At 40.5% G+C, this 16,354-nt stretch overlaps 1 non-coding gene across 1 annotated transcript; it reads left to right on the forward strand.

Moving 5' to 3' along the window:
* Nucleotides 1-2,076: 2,076 nt before the first annotated feature.
* On the forward strand, nt 2,077-2,183 carry LOC128592839 (U6 spliceosomal RNA). The gene has a single exon (XR_008382052.1). It is a non-coding gene; the product is annotated as a U6 spliceosomal RNA (small nuclear RNA).
* The last annotated feature ends 14,171 nt before the right edge of the window (nt 2,184-16,354 follow it).

A 16,354-nucleotide genomic window follows, 5' to 3' on the forward strand; every position in this document is an offset into this window, starting at 1 on the left:
TTTTGGTTGCAGTTCAGCCGGGGCCGGGTTTGAACCCGTCACCCTCGGTATATGGGGCCGATGCCTTACTGACTGAGCCACAGGCGCCGCCCATTTATCATTCTTTTGATTTTTATGCAGACCTCATCCACATCAGCAGTGAGATGACCAAGAGAATTTTATTTTAAATATTTCCCATGATGAGTCTTTAATGCAACATTTGATTATGACGTGGTTTACCATGAAGTCTGATGGACAAGTATGAGCCAGTCATGCCAGAATGTATGTTACTGGTCCCCATGATTATTATAATTTTTTTTTGCAATTTTTGGCCAGGGCTGGGTTTGAACCCACCACCTCTGGCATACGGGGCCAGCGCCCTACTTCTTTGAGCCACAGGCACCGCCCTGTTATAATTTTTTTTTTTTTGAGACAGAATGAGACTTAATTGGCCAGTCTGTAGTGCTCTGGCGTCAGCCTAGCCCATAGCAACCTCAAACTCTTCAATTCAAGTGATCATATTGCTTGAACCTCCAGAGTAGTAGCTGGGACTACAGGCAAGTGCCACCATACCTAGCTAATTTTTCTTTCTTTTCTTATTTATTTATTTATTTTTTTTAGTAGAGATGAGGTCTCACTTTGTTTGGGCTAGTCTTGAACTCCTGAGCTCAATAAGTCCTCCCACTTCAGTTTCTTAGAGAGCTAGGGTTACAGGCATGAGCCACTGCACCTGGCCAATTGCTATAAGTCTTACTGCAAGGTAGTAAGTCAACATTTTGTAGCTCTAACTTAGTTTCCTATTTCCCTCTTTCTTAAGGGAGGAAATACCATGAGGTCTGATCACTTTTAATAATAAAATATCTTTCCCCCATTGCTCTTTTTTGGTTCCTTTATCCTCCCTTTTCTTTTTGTTCCTTCTTGAATTGTTTACTCTAAAAGCTATTAGAAACAAACAAGCAAGATACACACAGGGGAGCCACCAAGTGCCTAGAGCAGGGTGTTGGAGTCCAGGTGAGAGGAAGAAATAAGTTCAGCACAGGGCGGCCAGTAGACAGTGGCCTAGAGAAGATGTCATAACCCAAGCAGAGTTAGGAGGACTCCCCATGGGCAGGAGCGGGGAGGGTTTACAGCCAGCACATGAATTGTTAGAGCCTGTGTTAGGTAAGGGAAGCATCTCCATCCCCATGGATGGGTAAGCCATAGTGAATGAGGAGGATGTTCATGCTGGTGGCACTCAGCAAGTGATCTGATAGCCTGAGCAGGGTAAGTAGGGCATCTGTCATGGGAGTAAGAGAGTGGAGGCCAAGAGAAATTGGTTACACATAGGGGATTGTTCAAATAAGTGAATATATCAAGAATCATAGAAGCTAAGTTAATCACTGTCAGACAGGAATTTACAAATATGGAAAAGGGGAAAATCATAATAATCCTTATCCTTGTCCTTATTACGTTGACTTGGAACTGTAGACATTGGAGTGCATGATGGTTGGCAATTATAGATAGATAAAGAGATATATAAATGTCTGTATGCATCCTATGGTTTGAAGTGCTCCCTCAAAGATTCAGATGCTGATGATGTGCTTATTTAAGAGGTGGGATCTCTAAGAGGTGGTTAGCCCATGAGGGCACCTCCCTCATGAATGAGATTAAGGCCTTTAAAAAACAAACGAAAAGAGGCATCACACAACATTAAGCTAACTTGCCCTCCTGCCTTCTGCTATGTAAGGACAAAACAGGCCTGCTGGTGTACCTGAACTGTGGGGAGTAAATTTCTATTCTTCTGTAGTATTCTGTTATAGCAGCACGAACAGACTAGATGAATGCACTTGAATACACATCTATACACTGTATTCACATACATGTACACACATGTACTTTTATTATTGAAAGTAATCAGACCTCAAGGAATTTCCTCCTTTAAGAAAAATGGAAATAGGAAATTAAGCTAGACCCACAAAGTTTTGACTTATTGCCTTACAATAAGAATTATAACAATTGGCCAGGCACGGTGGCTCATCCCTGTAGTCCTAGCACTACAGGCATGAACATGAGGAGGGAGGACTCCTTAGTTCTGCTCACTGAGAACAACAACATACTGTGCTTGCTTCAGAAGCACATATACTAAAATTGGAATGATACAGAGAAGATTAGCATGGCCCCTGCACAAGGATGACATGCAAATTTGTGAAGCGTCCCATATTTTGGGGAGAGGAGGGGGGTGGATGGGTGGAGGAAGGGTAATCAGTGGGACCTCACCTATTGTTCTTATTGCAAGGTACATGTCAAATATATTAATAGTAGAGTATAAATGTCTAAACACAATGATTAAATAAGTAAGGTATATGATATGCTAACCAGTTTGATGTAAACATTCCAAATTGTATATAAAATCAGCACATTGTACCACATAAATGCAGTAATGTACACAGTTATGATCTAATAATAAAAAAAGAACAACAACAACAACATCCCTGTAGTTATCAGGACATGTAGCACACATCCAAATCTTGGTTCTTCATATAATTTTCCATTAAAAGAAAGCAGGGCTGCTTGGATGAATGACTGGTTCCAGGGATGGGATGTAGAAAATACAAGAACTTAGAATATCTTTTGATAGGAAGTAAGGAACTCCCCAAATAATGATGGGTATGTGAAAGACACACAGAAACTAGACTTCATAGGTTTCCCTGAGAAATCTGTTTTCCTCTAAATAAAAGGAAACACTGAGTTCATAATGCTATAAAGAAACAAAAGTTTGATAAGAAATGATCTATTTGCATAATTCTAATGTATTTCCCCACAAAATCCTTATTGATCAAAGAGAAAATGAGTGATTTTTTCCTCTGAAAAACCTGGATATCACCTTAATCAAATGATTACAGCTGATATGACCAATAAAGAGACAAAGCAAAATTGTGTATCCGCTGACAGAGTGCAATGAACAGAACCAGCAACTCACCTAAGATATTCCTTTAAAAGGCATGTCATGGGCCTAATTGTAAAGAAACATCAGATAAAGCCACACTGAGGAATATTGTATGAAATAACTGGCCTGCAGTCATCGCAATCATCAAGAAAGACAGAAGAACAATTTCTGAACGGAGGAGAAAAGAAAGACTTGGAGATGAAATGTGATGTTTGTTCTGAACTGAATCCTTTTTGCCATGAGGATTTCTGACAAAACTAAACTGTGGTCTGCAGATTACAAGGTAGTTATCTATCAGTGGTAACTTCCCTGATTTTGTTGAGTGCATCATGCTTGTACATAAGACTATTCTTGTTTGTAGTAAATCCACACTAGCTTAGTGGTGATAAGGTGGAAGGAGAAAAGGCATCATGTTGGCAACTTGCCTCAGAGTGTTCAGAACAAAACATTCCTGATAATGTCTCTGCAAATTTTCTGTAGCTTAAGATTATTTAAAAACAAATCAAAAGACTAATTTTTGGTCCTTCAATGGAGAAAATCAGATTCTGAAAGATAATTCCCAGTGGGAATTTCTATCTTTTAGCCAGTTTTCCTTTAGAGATAATATTAGCATTTGGAACTTGTTGGTTACTCTCTACTTACCTCCCTTGACATAATTCCCTTATTATTCACCCTCCCCAACTTGAAATACAAGATCCTACTTAACCTGCTGTTAAGTGTTGCTGTATGGCTTTCTATTCAAAAGGGCCTCACACACATACAAATAGGAAATTACACAATACATTTCCCCAGTAAACTGCATAGGAGGCATTTGTGTCATACATCCAAATGTGCTTTGTATTGTTCAATGTTTGTTCAAAAGCCAAATATTTGAGAAGCAAAGAATAGTGACAACAATCTTAAAGGTTGAGTAAGATCCTATTTAGAACAAAATAGAAGCTCCTTGAAAGCTTTATTGACCTTTCAATCATCAGTGCACACAATAGTATAGTAGTTGGCATGAAATATAGGTGCTCAACAAATGTTTGTTGAATGAATGCATCAATGAATAAATTTTCTTAGCATTTCTGAATATTATCTTTTATAACACTAATAGACTAAAATAGAATGTCTATACAATAAGTTCTACTTTTAAAACTTAATTATGTATGACCCCTGATATTGCAGCTAGGATTTGTATTATCCAGTCAGGCATTAAGAAGCTTGCCCTCAGCTAAGACTGAGAGTCTCATAAACACAGTTCATAAACTAGCTATATTTTTTAACAAGCCATTTTGAATTCTCTGGGATACAATTTTCTCAGAATTCTTCAGTATGTAGAGAAGATTGGCTTAGATGTTTGAAGGTTTATTTTTTTTTTCTGCTATGAAGTGTGGATTCTATGATACTTTGAAGATACAGAGTGATAGTCATTGAAATTGTAAATTTGGAACAAAATTATCCCATCATTAAAACTATTCCAAGGAAGAACCTGACTTAAGAATACAGACAGTGATAGAATGATCCGTCAAAACAATAATATGGATAAAAATATATTCAATTGACTTGATTGATCAGATTGATGTGTATCCCCTAGAGTGCTGTGTAATTCACTAGTTGGTCTTTCATATGGCCTCAAACTGTCTGTAAGAGACACACAACAATTACCATGTTAGTAATGATAATGGTTATGTTAGAATAAGATGGTAACAGAGTAAGAACAAAATTATATGCACTAATTATGATCCTACTTACTGGAATATTTGAGAGATCGTTTAACAATTCTTGAAGAACTCTGGGCTTGTGGACAACAGAAAATACCCAAATAATGTCAACATAAGTTTCATTTTTAGTTCTAAAACTAAAGGCTCTGCCATTTTTTTCTTATTATTTTTTTCTTATTCTAATACAGGAAATGAGAAAAATCCATACATCCAATCAGCTTTTATTAAGCACTAATTATGGCACAGCCACTCCAGCTATACAAAGCATAAAGACTCACCACTCTTAATTGGATTTTCCCCAAAGTAGTCTATAAGACAAGAACTTGGGTGCAGACAATATATGGAAGGTGATCCCAGGAAGCACAAGCAGAGTATTTGGGAAAGTGACACAGTCAGTTGGAAAAGCTAGCTGTGTAGAGGCCTGAGCCCCAGCACATGGTAGCCTGCTGTGGGTTGCCGAGCCAGCCAAGTAGGGATGGGGGCCCGCGATCACCACCCGGAGAAACAGAGGCCACCTGTGTGCTAGAGGCAAACTTTTGTCTCCCTCAGGCTGCTACCCAGGACAATGAGCAGCTGAGATGGAGACATCAGCTTTGACCACTGCCTCAGAGAAGCAGGAAGCCAAAAGTGGGATCCTGGAGGGCAGAAGCTTCCCTGACTCGGGCAAAAAAGGCTCTCCTCTGTCGGTGGCCACTGTGGCTGCAGCTGCCCAAAGAGTCTCACAGGGGGGCGGACACTAGATGGCTGACAGAAGCCAGCTCTCCACAGAGGCTCCCATCCAGAAGGAGAGTTAAAGGACACAAATTTAGCAAGTAACCTGGTGGATTAGAGCTGCAACAAGAGAGAAGGTTGAAGAACGTACATCAACCCTGCTGAGCTAAGCTGCAACCCCAAGGATACAAACAAAAGGTACAAAATCCATCACCAAGCAGATGGGAGTCCCCTCCCCCATGAGAATGACTCAGAGTACCCCATAAACAAACAAGTAGAGTTCAAAAGTCCTCCCATTATACTCTATGGGAGAGACCCTCTAAAAACTGGACCTATTTCCCCTACTAGGGTGCCATGGTGCTCTCCTGCCAGGCATAAAACTGTGTAAAACTGTATGTATTCTCTACCTGCAATTCTGAGCTCCCAGCACTCCCCTCCACTCTCACTCTGAGGTCTGGAGGCCTGTCCCCCAGGAATCCAGATTCTTGGGTGATTTCTGGAGGGGTGTGGACAGGGCCTGGACTGCAGCTGGTAAGTGCTGATTCTGTGGCACGGGAGTGAGGAGAGGACAGTCAGCTGAGAGGGAACCACACCGGAGCAGCAATGCCCCAAGGTGCAGAGCAGCAGCTGTTTTTGGCAACAATAGGGCTCACCCCTGGATATTCTAGAGTCACACCCCCTGTCTCTGTGGTCAACCAGAGGAGGCCAGGCATCTTCTCAGGTGGCAACCATTGGTGGAACAGATCTGGGACGGAAACGCAGGCCCCATGAGTAAAGGCCTGAGGTGGTACTGGCCTGGGTGGAGCGCTAAGACTCGAAAATGTACGCGCAGTGCCAGCTGACTCCCAGGGCAGGGCTGAGCCAGAGGACTGCTTTACTGAGCCTAAGATGCACCCAGTCCCCAGTGGATCATCAGCCTGGGCAAAGAAAGGCAGGAGGATAGAACTGACAGCTATCCGTGCATCGACTACAAACCTCCAGCAGCAAAGACAGGGTCTGAGGTGCAGGTTGTGTGAACTCAAAATAGCTTCACTTCTGCAGGGGAATTTACCTGGGACAGAAACAAATTCCACAAAGTTGTTCTATTCTGTCAGTAACATCAATCAGGGGCGGGTCTGGAACCCCCAGTCTCCATCAAGCACTCCAGGTTGTCAGGCCTCACCTCCCCCTGCTGGATAGAGGCAGAGAGCAACAGCCTGGCTGAGGAGACATAGATTTCCTTGTGATTCAGACAGGCCCAAACCCCTGGAGTATTTGCTCACTGGAGGCAACTGGGTAACAGCCCTGTGGGGCTATTAGTGACTGGGTGTGACAGAGGTGCAAGGTGGGGAAGGAGGCATCAACCTCCTGAGACTAATCTATCTGCTGGGTGGGTCCTCCTGACTTCACGGAGCACAGGAGCAAGTCATACTTGAGTTGTCAGCAGACCCCTGCGATCTAGTTGCCAGAGAACTTTCAAACTTTCCCACCTGAGACAAGTGCTGACTCAGACAATTGATTTGGACCTTTGGAACTGAGTCAATCACCCAAGGACTATGCAAGTGGTGCCCTGGGTGTGTGGTTGTAGGAAGGTTTGATTTTCCTTTTCTAATTGTTGCCTGTTGGGGGCAAGGTGACTTAATTGCTGGTATTTCTAACAGATGAGACTTCAACCCAGAGTAACTGTTTCACTAGGGTTGGACAGAGACCAGCTGAAAACAAGACAGAGCCACTTAGACCCACCACACCAAACAGATCCCCTGTTTCTCAGGTCGTAGCACTGTACGGATCCTCAGCAAAGCTCCAAGGGAAAAGTCAAAAGGTGTAAAATAATCATGGGGTGGAATCAACAAAAAAACTCTGGTAACGTGAATAACCAGAGTAGGTCAAGCCCCCCCCCACAAGGAAATATATGGCAGATGTAACTGAAGATACCATTCATAAACAGATGGCCGAGATGTCAGAAATCGAATTCAAAATTTGGAATGCAATCAAGATTAATAGAACGTAGGAAAATTTGGAATTCAAAACTCACGGAGTAATTCAAAAGTTGGAATTAGAAATTCAAGGAGCAATTCAAAAGTTGTCTCATGAACTGAATGAATTTAAACACAAAACCACCAAAGATTTTGACACATTGAAGCAAGAATTTGCAGTCCTTAAAGACCTGAAAAATACAGTAGAAGCCCTCAGTAACAGAGTGGAGCAAGCAGAAGAAAGAATTTCTGACATTGAAGACAAAGCTTTTGAATGCTCCCAAACACTCAAACAGGAAGAGAAATGGAGAGCAAAATGGATCATTCTCTCAGAGAGCTCTGGGATAATTAGAAGAAGGTTAATATCTGCCTCACTGGAATCCTTGAAAGCGATGAAGTGGCTTTGCAAGGCACAGAGGCCCTTCTCCTGAAATTATGAAAGAGAATTTTCTAGACATGCCAAGAGATTCTGAAATTCAGATAGCAGACAGTTGCAGAACCCCAGCATGACTCAACCCAAATAAGACATCCCCCAGGCACATCATAATTAACTTCACTAAAGTTAATATGAAGGAGAAAATTCTGAAAGTAGCCAGTCATAAGGAAACCATTACCTACAAAAGGGAAGGATATTAGAATGACCGCAGATCTCTCTGCTGAAAATTTTCAAGCCAGAAGAGGGTGGTCATCGACCACCAGGATTTTAATCTCCTAAAGCAAAATAACTTTCAACCCCAGAGCCTGTATTCAGCTAAACTGAGTTTCATCTATGATGGAGAAATTAAATACTTTAATGACATTCACATGTTGAAGAAATTTGCCATAACTAAACCAGCTCTTCTGGATATTATCAGACCTATCCTCCATAATGACCAGACCAATCCTCTACCACAAAAGTAAACTCACTCAGAAACTTTTGATCAAAATCCAACTTCCACAGTGGTGAAAGGATTAAAAATGTCCACTGGACTTTCAAAAAACTCGATACGCAAAATTTTACCAGACTTATGTACATTCTCCATTAATGTGAACAGCTTAAACTGTCCTCTAAAGAGGCACAGGTCGGCTGACTGGATACAAATACTCAGGCCAAATAATTGCTGCATACAAGAATCACATGTTACCTTAAAGGATAAATATAGACTCAGGGTGAAAGAATGGTCATCCATATTTCAGGCAAATGGAAATCAGAAAAAAGCAGGTGTTGCATTTCTATTTGCAGATACAATAGGCTTTAAACCAACAGAAGTAAGCAAGGATAAGAACGGCCACTTCATATTTGTTAAGGGTAATACTCAACATGATGAGATTTCAATTATTAATATTTTTGCACCCAACCAGAATGCACCTCAATTTAAAAGAGAAACTCTAAAAGACATGAGCAACTTGATTTCCTCCAGCTCCATAATATTCAGAGATTTCAACACTCCTTTGGCAGTGTTAGATAGATCCTCCAATAAGAACCTCAGCAAAGAAATTTTAAATTTAAGCCTAACCATCCAATATTTGGATTTAGCAGACATCTACAGAACATTTCATCCCAACAAAACTGAATACACATACTTCTCATCAGCCCACTGAACATACTCCAAAACTGATCACATCTTAGGTCACAAGTCTAACCTCAGTAAATTTAAAAGAATACAAAGTATTCCTGTATCATCTCGGGCTACCATGGAATAAAAGGTGAACTCAGTAACAACAGGAATCTGCATACTCATACAAAAACATGGAAGTTAAATAACCTTATGCTGAACGATAGCTGGGTCAGAGATGAGATTAAGAAAAAAATTGCCAAATTTTTGCAACAAAACGACAATGAAGACACGAACTATCAGAACCTCTGGGACACCGCAAAGGCAGTTCTAAGAGGGAAATTTATAGCACTGCAAGCCTTCCTCAAGAGAATGGAAAGAGAGGAAGTTAACAACTTAATGGGACATCTCAAGCAACTGGAAAAGGAAGAACCTTCCAACCCCAAAACCAGTAGAAGAAAAGAAATAAGCAAAATTAGAGCAGAACTAAATGAAATTGAAAACAAAAGAATTATACAACAGATCAATAAATCAAAAAGTTGGTTTTTTTGAAAAGGTCAATAAAATAGATAAACCTTTGGCTAACCTAATCAGGAAAAAAAGAGTAAAATCTCTAATCTCATCAATCGACAAAGAGGAAATAATAAGAGAATCCTCAGAAATTAAAAAAATCCTTAATGAATATTACAAGAAACTTTATCCTCAGAAATATGAAAATCTGAAGGAAATTGACCAATACTTGGAAGCATGTCACCTTCCAAGACTTAGCCAGAATCAAGTGGAAATGTTGAACAGGCCCATATCAAGTTCTGAAATAGCATCAACCATACAAAATCTCCCTAAAAGGAAAAGCCTGGGACCAGATGGCTTCACGTCAGAATTCCACCAAACCTTTAAAGATGAAATAGTACCTATATTACTCAACCTGTTCCAAAATATAGAAAAAGAAAGAAGACTACTCAACACGTTCTATGAAGCAAACATCACCCTGATCCCCAAACCAGGAAAAGACCCAACAATAAAAGGAAATGATAGACCAATATCACTAATGAATATGGATGAAAAATATTCAGCAAGATCCTAACAAACAGAATTCATCAACACACCAAACAAATTACACATCGTGACCAAGTTGGTTTTATCCCAGGGTCTCAAGGCTGGTTCAATATACGTAAATCTATAAATATAATTCAGCACATAAACAAATTAAAAAACAAAGACCATATGATTCTCTCGATTGACGCAGAAAAAGCTTTTGATAATACCCAGCATCCCTTCATTATCAGAACACTTAAGAAAATTGGTATAGAAGGGACATTTCTTAAACTGATAGAGGCCATCTATAGCAAACCCACAGCTAATACCGTATTGAATGGAGTTAAATTGAAATCATTTTCACTCAGATCAAGAAGCAGACAAGGTTTCCCATTGTCTCTACTGCTGTTTAACATTGTAATGGAAGATTTAGCCATCATAATTAGGGAAGAAAAGGCGATATAGGGTCAGAAGAGATCAAACTTTTGTTCTTTGCAGATGATATGATTGTATACCTGGAAAACACCAGGGATTCTACTACAAAACTCTTAGAAGTATTCATGGAATACAGGAACATCTCAGGTTACAAAATCAACATTCATAAATTGGTAGTCTCTATATATACCAATAATAGTCAAGCTTAAGGACTCTATTCCATTCACAGTAGTGCCAAAGAAGATGAAATATTTGGGAGTTTATCTAACAAAGGATGTGAAAGATCTCTATAAAGAGAACTATGAAACTCTAAGAAAAGAAGTAGCTGAAAATGTTAACAAATGGAAAAACATACCATGCTCATGGCTGGGAAGAATCAACATTGTTAAAATGTCCATACGACCCAAAGCAATATACAATTTTAATGCAATCCCTATTAAAGCTCCACTGTCATACTTTAAAGATCTTGAAAAAATAGTACTTCGTTTCATATGGAATCAGAAAAAACTTTGAATAGCTTTTTTGCAGGCTGGGCAAGGGACTTGAAGAGAAACTTCTCTGAAGAAAACAGGCTCATGGCCTACAGACATATGAAAAAATGCTCATCATCCTTAATCATCAGAGAAATGCAAATCAAAACTACTTTGAGATATGATCTAACTCCAGTAAGATTAGCCCATATCACAAAATCCCAAGACATTACTCAAAAATAAAAACAAAGCAGGAGGAATCACGCTACCAGACCTCAGACTATACTATAAATCAATCGTGATCAAAACAGCATAGCACTGGCACAAAAACAGAGAGGTAGATATATGGAACAGAATAGAGAACCAAGAGATGAACCCAGCTACTTACCATTATTTGATCTTTGACTACCCAATTAAAAACATTCAGTGGGGAAAAGATTCCCTATTTTATAGATGGTGCTGGGTGAACTGGCTGGCAACCTGTAGAAGACTGAAACTCGACCCACACCTTTCACCATTAACTAAGATAGAACCTCACTGGATTAAAGATTTAAACTTAAGACATGAAACTATAGAAATACTGGAAGAGAGTGCAGGGAAAACTCTTGAAGAAATCAGTCTGGGCGAGTATTTTATGAGGACGACCCCCCAGGCAATTGAAGCAGCTTCAAAAATACACTACTGGGACCTGATCAAACTGAAAACTTCTGCACAGCCAAGAACACAGTAAGTAAAGCAAGCAGACAGCCCTCAGAATGGGAGAGGATATTTGCAGGTTATGTCTCCAACAAAGGTTTAAGAACCAGAATCCACGGAGAACTCAAACATATTAGCAAAAAAGAACAAGTGATCCCATTGCAGGCTGGGCAAAGGACTTGAAGAGAAACTTCTCTGAAGAAGACAGGCGCACGGCCTACAGACATATAAAAAAATGCTCATCATCCTTAATCATCAGACAAATGCAAATCAAAATTACTTTGAGATATCATCTAACTCCAGTAAGATTAGCCTATATCACAAAATCCCAAGACCAGAGATATTGGCATGGATGTGGAGAAAAGGGAACACTTCTAAACTGCTGGTGGGAAGCAAATTAATACATTCCTTTTGGAAAGATGTTTGGAGAACACTTAGAGATCTAAAAATAGATCTGCCATTCAATCCTATAATTCCTCTACCAAGTATATACCCAAAAGACCAAAAATCACATTATAACAAAGATATTTGTACCAGAATGTTTATTGCAGCCCAATTCATAATTGATAAGTCATGGAAAAAGCCCAAGTGCCCATCAACCCATGAATGGACTAGCAAATTATGGTACATGTATACCATGGAATATTATGCAGCCTTAAAGAAAGATGAAGACTTTACCTCTTTCATGTTTACATGGATAGAGTTGGAACATATTCTTCTTAGCAAAGTATCTCAAGAATGGAAGAAAAAGTATCCAATGTACTCAGACCTACTATGAAACTAATTTATGGCTTTTCTATGAAAGCTATAACCCAGTTATAACCTACGAATATGGGGAAGGGGGAGAGGGAGGGGATGGAGGGGGGTGGATGGGCAGAGGGAGGGTGATTGGTGGGATTACACCTACGGTGCATCTTACAAGGGCACATGTGAAACTTAGTAAATGTAGAATATAAATGTTAACACAATAACTAAGAAAATGCCAGGAAGTCTATGTTAGTTGTGTGAAGAAAATATGTCAAATGGTCTATAAAACCAGTATGGTGCCCCATGATCACATTAATGTACACAGCTATGATTTAATAATAAAAAAAACGAGCTGTGTATATATTTATTAATGGTTATTGCTGTAGGCAGTTGGTATTCAGTCCTACTGGGGACACTTAGAAGACTCGTGTAGAACACACTTTGGAATTGTCTCAGTAATGAACAAAACAGCTGAGTCTGGCATTTTTTCTTTTTCTAACATGACCATACCAATTTTTTTTTATCCCAAATACTCTTCTTAATATGTGACTTTGAGAATCATCTACTTAAGAGCTGGGGTCTACAATACCTATCCTTAAATAAAGATGAACTTGAGACACGAGTGGAAGTAATGCTATACAACTTTAGAGACTGCAACGTAAAAGAAAATACATCTTCCAGTTTCTTTTAGAATGGTCACTCCTCAAACACCTCCTCCATGTTGTAAGGAAGGCAAAAATTCATGGGCATTATACATGCAGGTATACTAGCCATAATCCCAGCAGAGGACCCAGCTATGCCCATCCTGACTGCCAGAAAAATGAGTATGCCTTCTGATGAGCCCCACTCTCAGTCCTCAAGTCACCCCAAAGCTTTGCGTCTTCTCATTAAACATCAAGGAGCAGAGACAAGCTGTCCTTACTTTACTCTTTCCAAATTCCTGACTCCCAGAATTGTGAGTTTTCTGGTAAAATCAACATTGCTGTATGTCTCTATGTTTGGAATTTTTTGTTATGCAGAAGTAGATAAACAGACCTGGGCATTTATCCACCAATATCCAGCCCTCATTAGTAGTCAGGAAGCATTAGATCTCTAGGACATTTGGGATGCTCTACTTAGCTGAGCTAATTTCAGTGGGTAATGAATTAGAGAGATTGAGCACTTGAATTGGGAAGCTTTCAGGGTGGAGAGTCCTGTTCCATGAAGCTGAGGTGATTGCTGTGACTAAGGACACAGGCCAGAGCAACCCAGCATCTATCTCACCTGTGGTCAAAGTGCTTATATTATAAAGTGAACATGTAAGCTGACAGGATGTAATATGCTAAACCCAAAGACAGAGTTAGCACATTCTCCCTGGAAGCTCAAAGGACAGCCTCCTACTGCAGATCTCAAAGTATGGGAAGGGCTTCCGTAAAGAACAACTAAGTGAATCCTTCAGTCTCCCCCATATCAATATGCCAACCCCCTTGGAGAAAAGTATTTTATAAAGATATTAGTTTTTAGGACAGCATTATGTTGGTCTACAAATTAAAGCTTGATAGGTTACAATAAAGCACAGGACAACTACTGGCTTCCTTTTCTTAGAAAACAGTGTCTCAGCCTGCATGAAATTGATTTGGTAATCTGACTATTTTTAAAATGGAGAGGGACACTCTTGATTTTTAGTGACTAAGAGAAGAGAATATGCTCTCTCATAGTATATTTTATACATTCTTGTTTAGTTCAAATGATATCATTCTCCAAAAAAAAAGAAGACAGAAAGGCAAAGAGAAAATGTCAGTATCCATCTAAATATGATGGGTTTTCTCTTTCCTTCTCTTTCTTTCTTTCTTTTTGTTCTTTTCCCCCCTTTTTTTTGAAACAGAGTCTTTTTCTGCCTCCCTGGGTAGAGTGCTGTTGCATCTTAACTCACAGCATCCTCAAACTCTTGGCCTCAAGCAATCCTCTTGCCTCAGCCTCCCAAGCAGCTGGGACTACAGTCTTCCACCACAGTGCAGGGGTTGTCTTTCTTTTTTTTCTAGTATAGACTGGGTCTTACTCTCACTCAGGCTGGTCTCAAATTCTTGAGCTCACGCAATCCACCTGCCTCAGCCTCCCAAAGTGCTAGGATTACAGGAGTGAGCCACCATGCTCAGCATGAGGGTTTTATTAAGTGCTACTTTAACTAAAACTCTGACATCCCATATGTCATTTTTTCTTAATAATTCAATGTTGAATAAACTGTTCTGTATGTCCTTATGTAAACAAAATATTAAGGTATTTAATCTCATGATTTTCGGTAAACTTTTCATTAAAGTGTAATGTATCAAGAAACATATAAATCATTACAGCTCAATGACAGTTCACAGATCATATCCATCTATGTAACCAACAGCCAGATGAAGGAGCAGAACATGACCAGTTCTCCAGAAACTCCTGTGCTCCAGTAACGCCTGTTGGGTAGGCAGTGCCTAGAAGAGAGCACAGGACTCCTGGAAGGATCCTGATGTCAAGCTATAGGGTTGACTTTCCTGCTTTGCGCTCTATATTGATGGAAACATACCATGTGTACTTGTTTGCATTTGCTTTAACATTACTGTAGTAAATGAGATTCCTCTGTCTTGTCCAGAGTTGTTAATCAGACTGATTGTTTGATTTTCACTTCCATGTATTAAATTTTTCTTTCACTGGAAAAACCAGGAGTTCCATGATTATCATCTGAAATTCTGCTCCAACTGAGGAGACCTCTTACCAGGAAAAAAAAAAGTAGTGACATACTGAGTTGAGCCTACCCTAACAGGGGAAATAAACTACTTTAGAATGTGCAGACAATTGAAAAAGCAATCCCTGCAGGAATTTGCCTCAAGAGAATGTGGGCTACTGTTTGCAAAAGAGGTAGAATGAAGACCCTGTGTTATTAACAAGCTGGGTAAGAGGACAAACCTAGAAGCTCTAACCAAGCTTCATTGTCTCTGTATTTTCTTAAATTCTTTTCCAAGAACTGCCAGGTAACTGTGCCCTCTGTGTGTATGTAAAGTATGATATGATGTTCTGAAAAGGTGGAGAGCCCTTGGACTGGTTTGCTGGAGGGAGCAAAAAGACAAGGAGAAAATTGCATTGCTCCTTTTTATGCTGATCACTCTGCCCCTGGTTACCATATTCGATATTTGGTGTCCTATTTTAAGGCAGTTATTAACAAAATTCAGTAGTTTTATGAGCACTCAACAATAATAATGATGAAAAGTCTTCAGTTTGTCCAATCAATAGCAGAAATGGACAGCGGAACCCAGAGAGCCCTGAGCAGCCCTGCCGCCACCGCCAGCCTAGTTACCATCACCACGACCAGGAGCAGCTGGGACCTAGGAGCCCCCCCACCTCCCACCTTCCTGCTCTCAGGCACTGCAGACACCAAGGGCACCAGGTGGCCTCACATCCGTGGCAGGTGTCCTCACAATGAAGGTTTTGGGAACAGTAAAATGTAAGAAATGGATATGGTGTTATCAACAGGAATGACACCAAGGAAGATGTATTTGTACACCAGACTGCCATAAAGATGAATAACCCCAGGGGAAGTCCCTGGGCAGGGACTGTGGAGTTTGATGTTGTTGAAGGAGAAAAAGGTGCAGAGGCAGCAAGTGCTACAGGCCCTGCTGAAGTTTCATTTCGAGAGAGTAAACACCCAGCAGGCCTTAACCATTATAGGTGCTATTCACGATGCAGGGGGCCTCCACGAAATTACCAGCAGAATTACCAGAATAGCGAAAGCAGGGCTGAAAAGGAGGGGTGGGAGAGAGCTCCTGAAGGCCAGGCTGACAACACTGGCCCTGCGGAGGTGGAAGGTTTCGCCTTACTACACATAGAGAGCCTGTGGGCCTTCACAGTGTTCCAACCCTCCTGTGCAGGGAGAAGTGATGGAGGGTGCTGACAACCAGTGTGCTGAACAAGGTAGGCCAGTAAGAGAGAGTATGAATCAGGGTTATATGACAACCAGGGCGCAGGAGTACAACAGACCAAGAAGGCAGAATGTGTGTTGGGGTTATAGACCACGATTCCGCAGGGCCCTCCTCATAGCAGACAGCCCAGAAAGGAGGCAAGAAAGAGGAGAAAGAGAATCAAGGAAATGAGACCCCCGGTCAGCAGCCGCCTCAACGTGGGAACCATAGCAACTTCAATTACTGAGGTA

The sequence above is a fragment of the Nycticebus coucang genome, chromosome 8 (assembly GCF_027406575.1).
Source record: "Nycticebus coucang isolate mNycCou1 chromosome 8, mNycCou1.pri, whole genome shotgun sequence".
Lineage (NCBI taxonomy): Eukaryota > Metazoa > Chordata > Mammalia > Primates > Lorisidae > Nycticebus > Nycticebus coucang.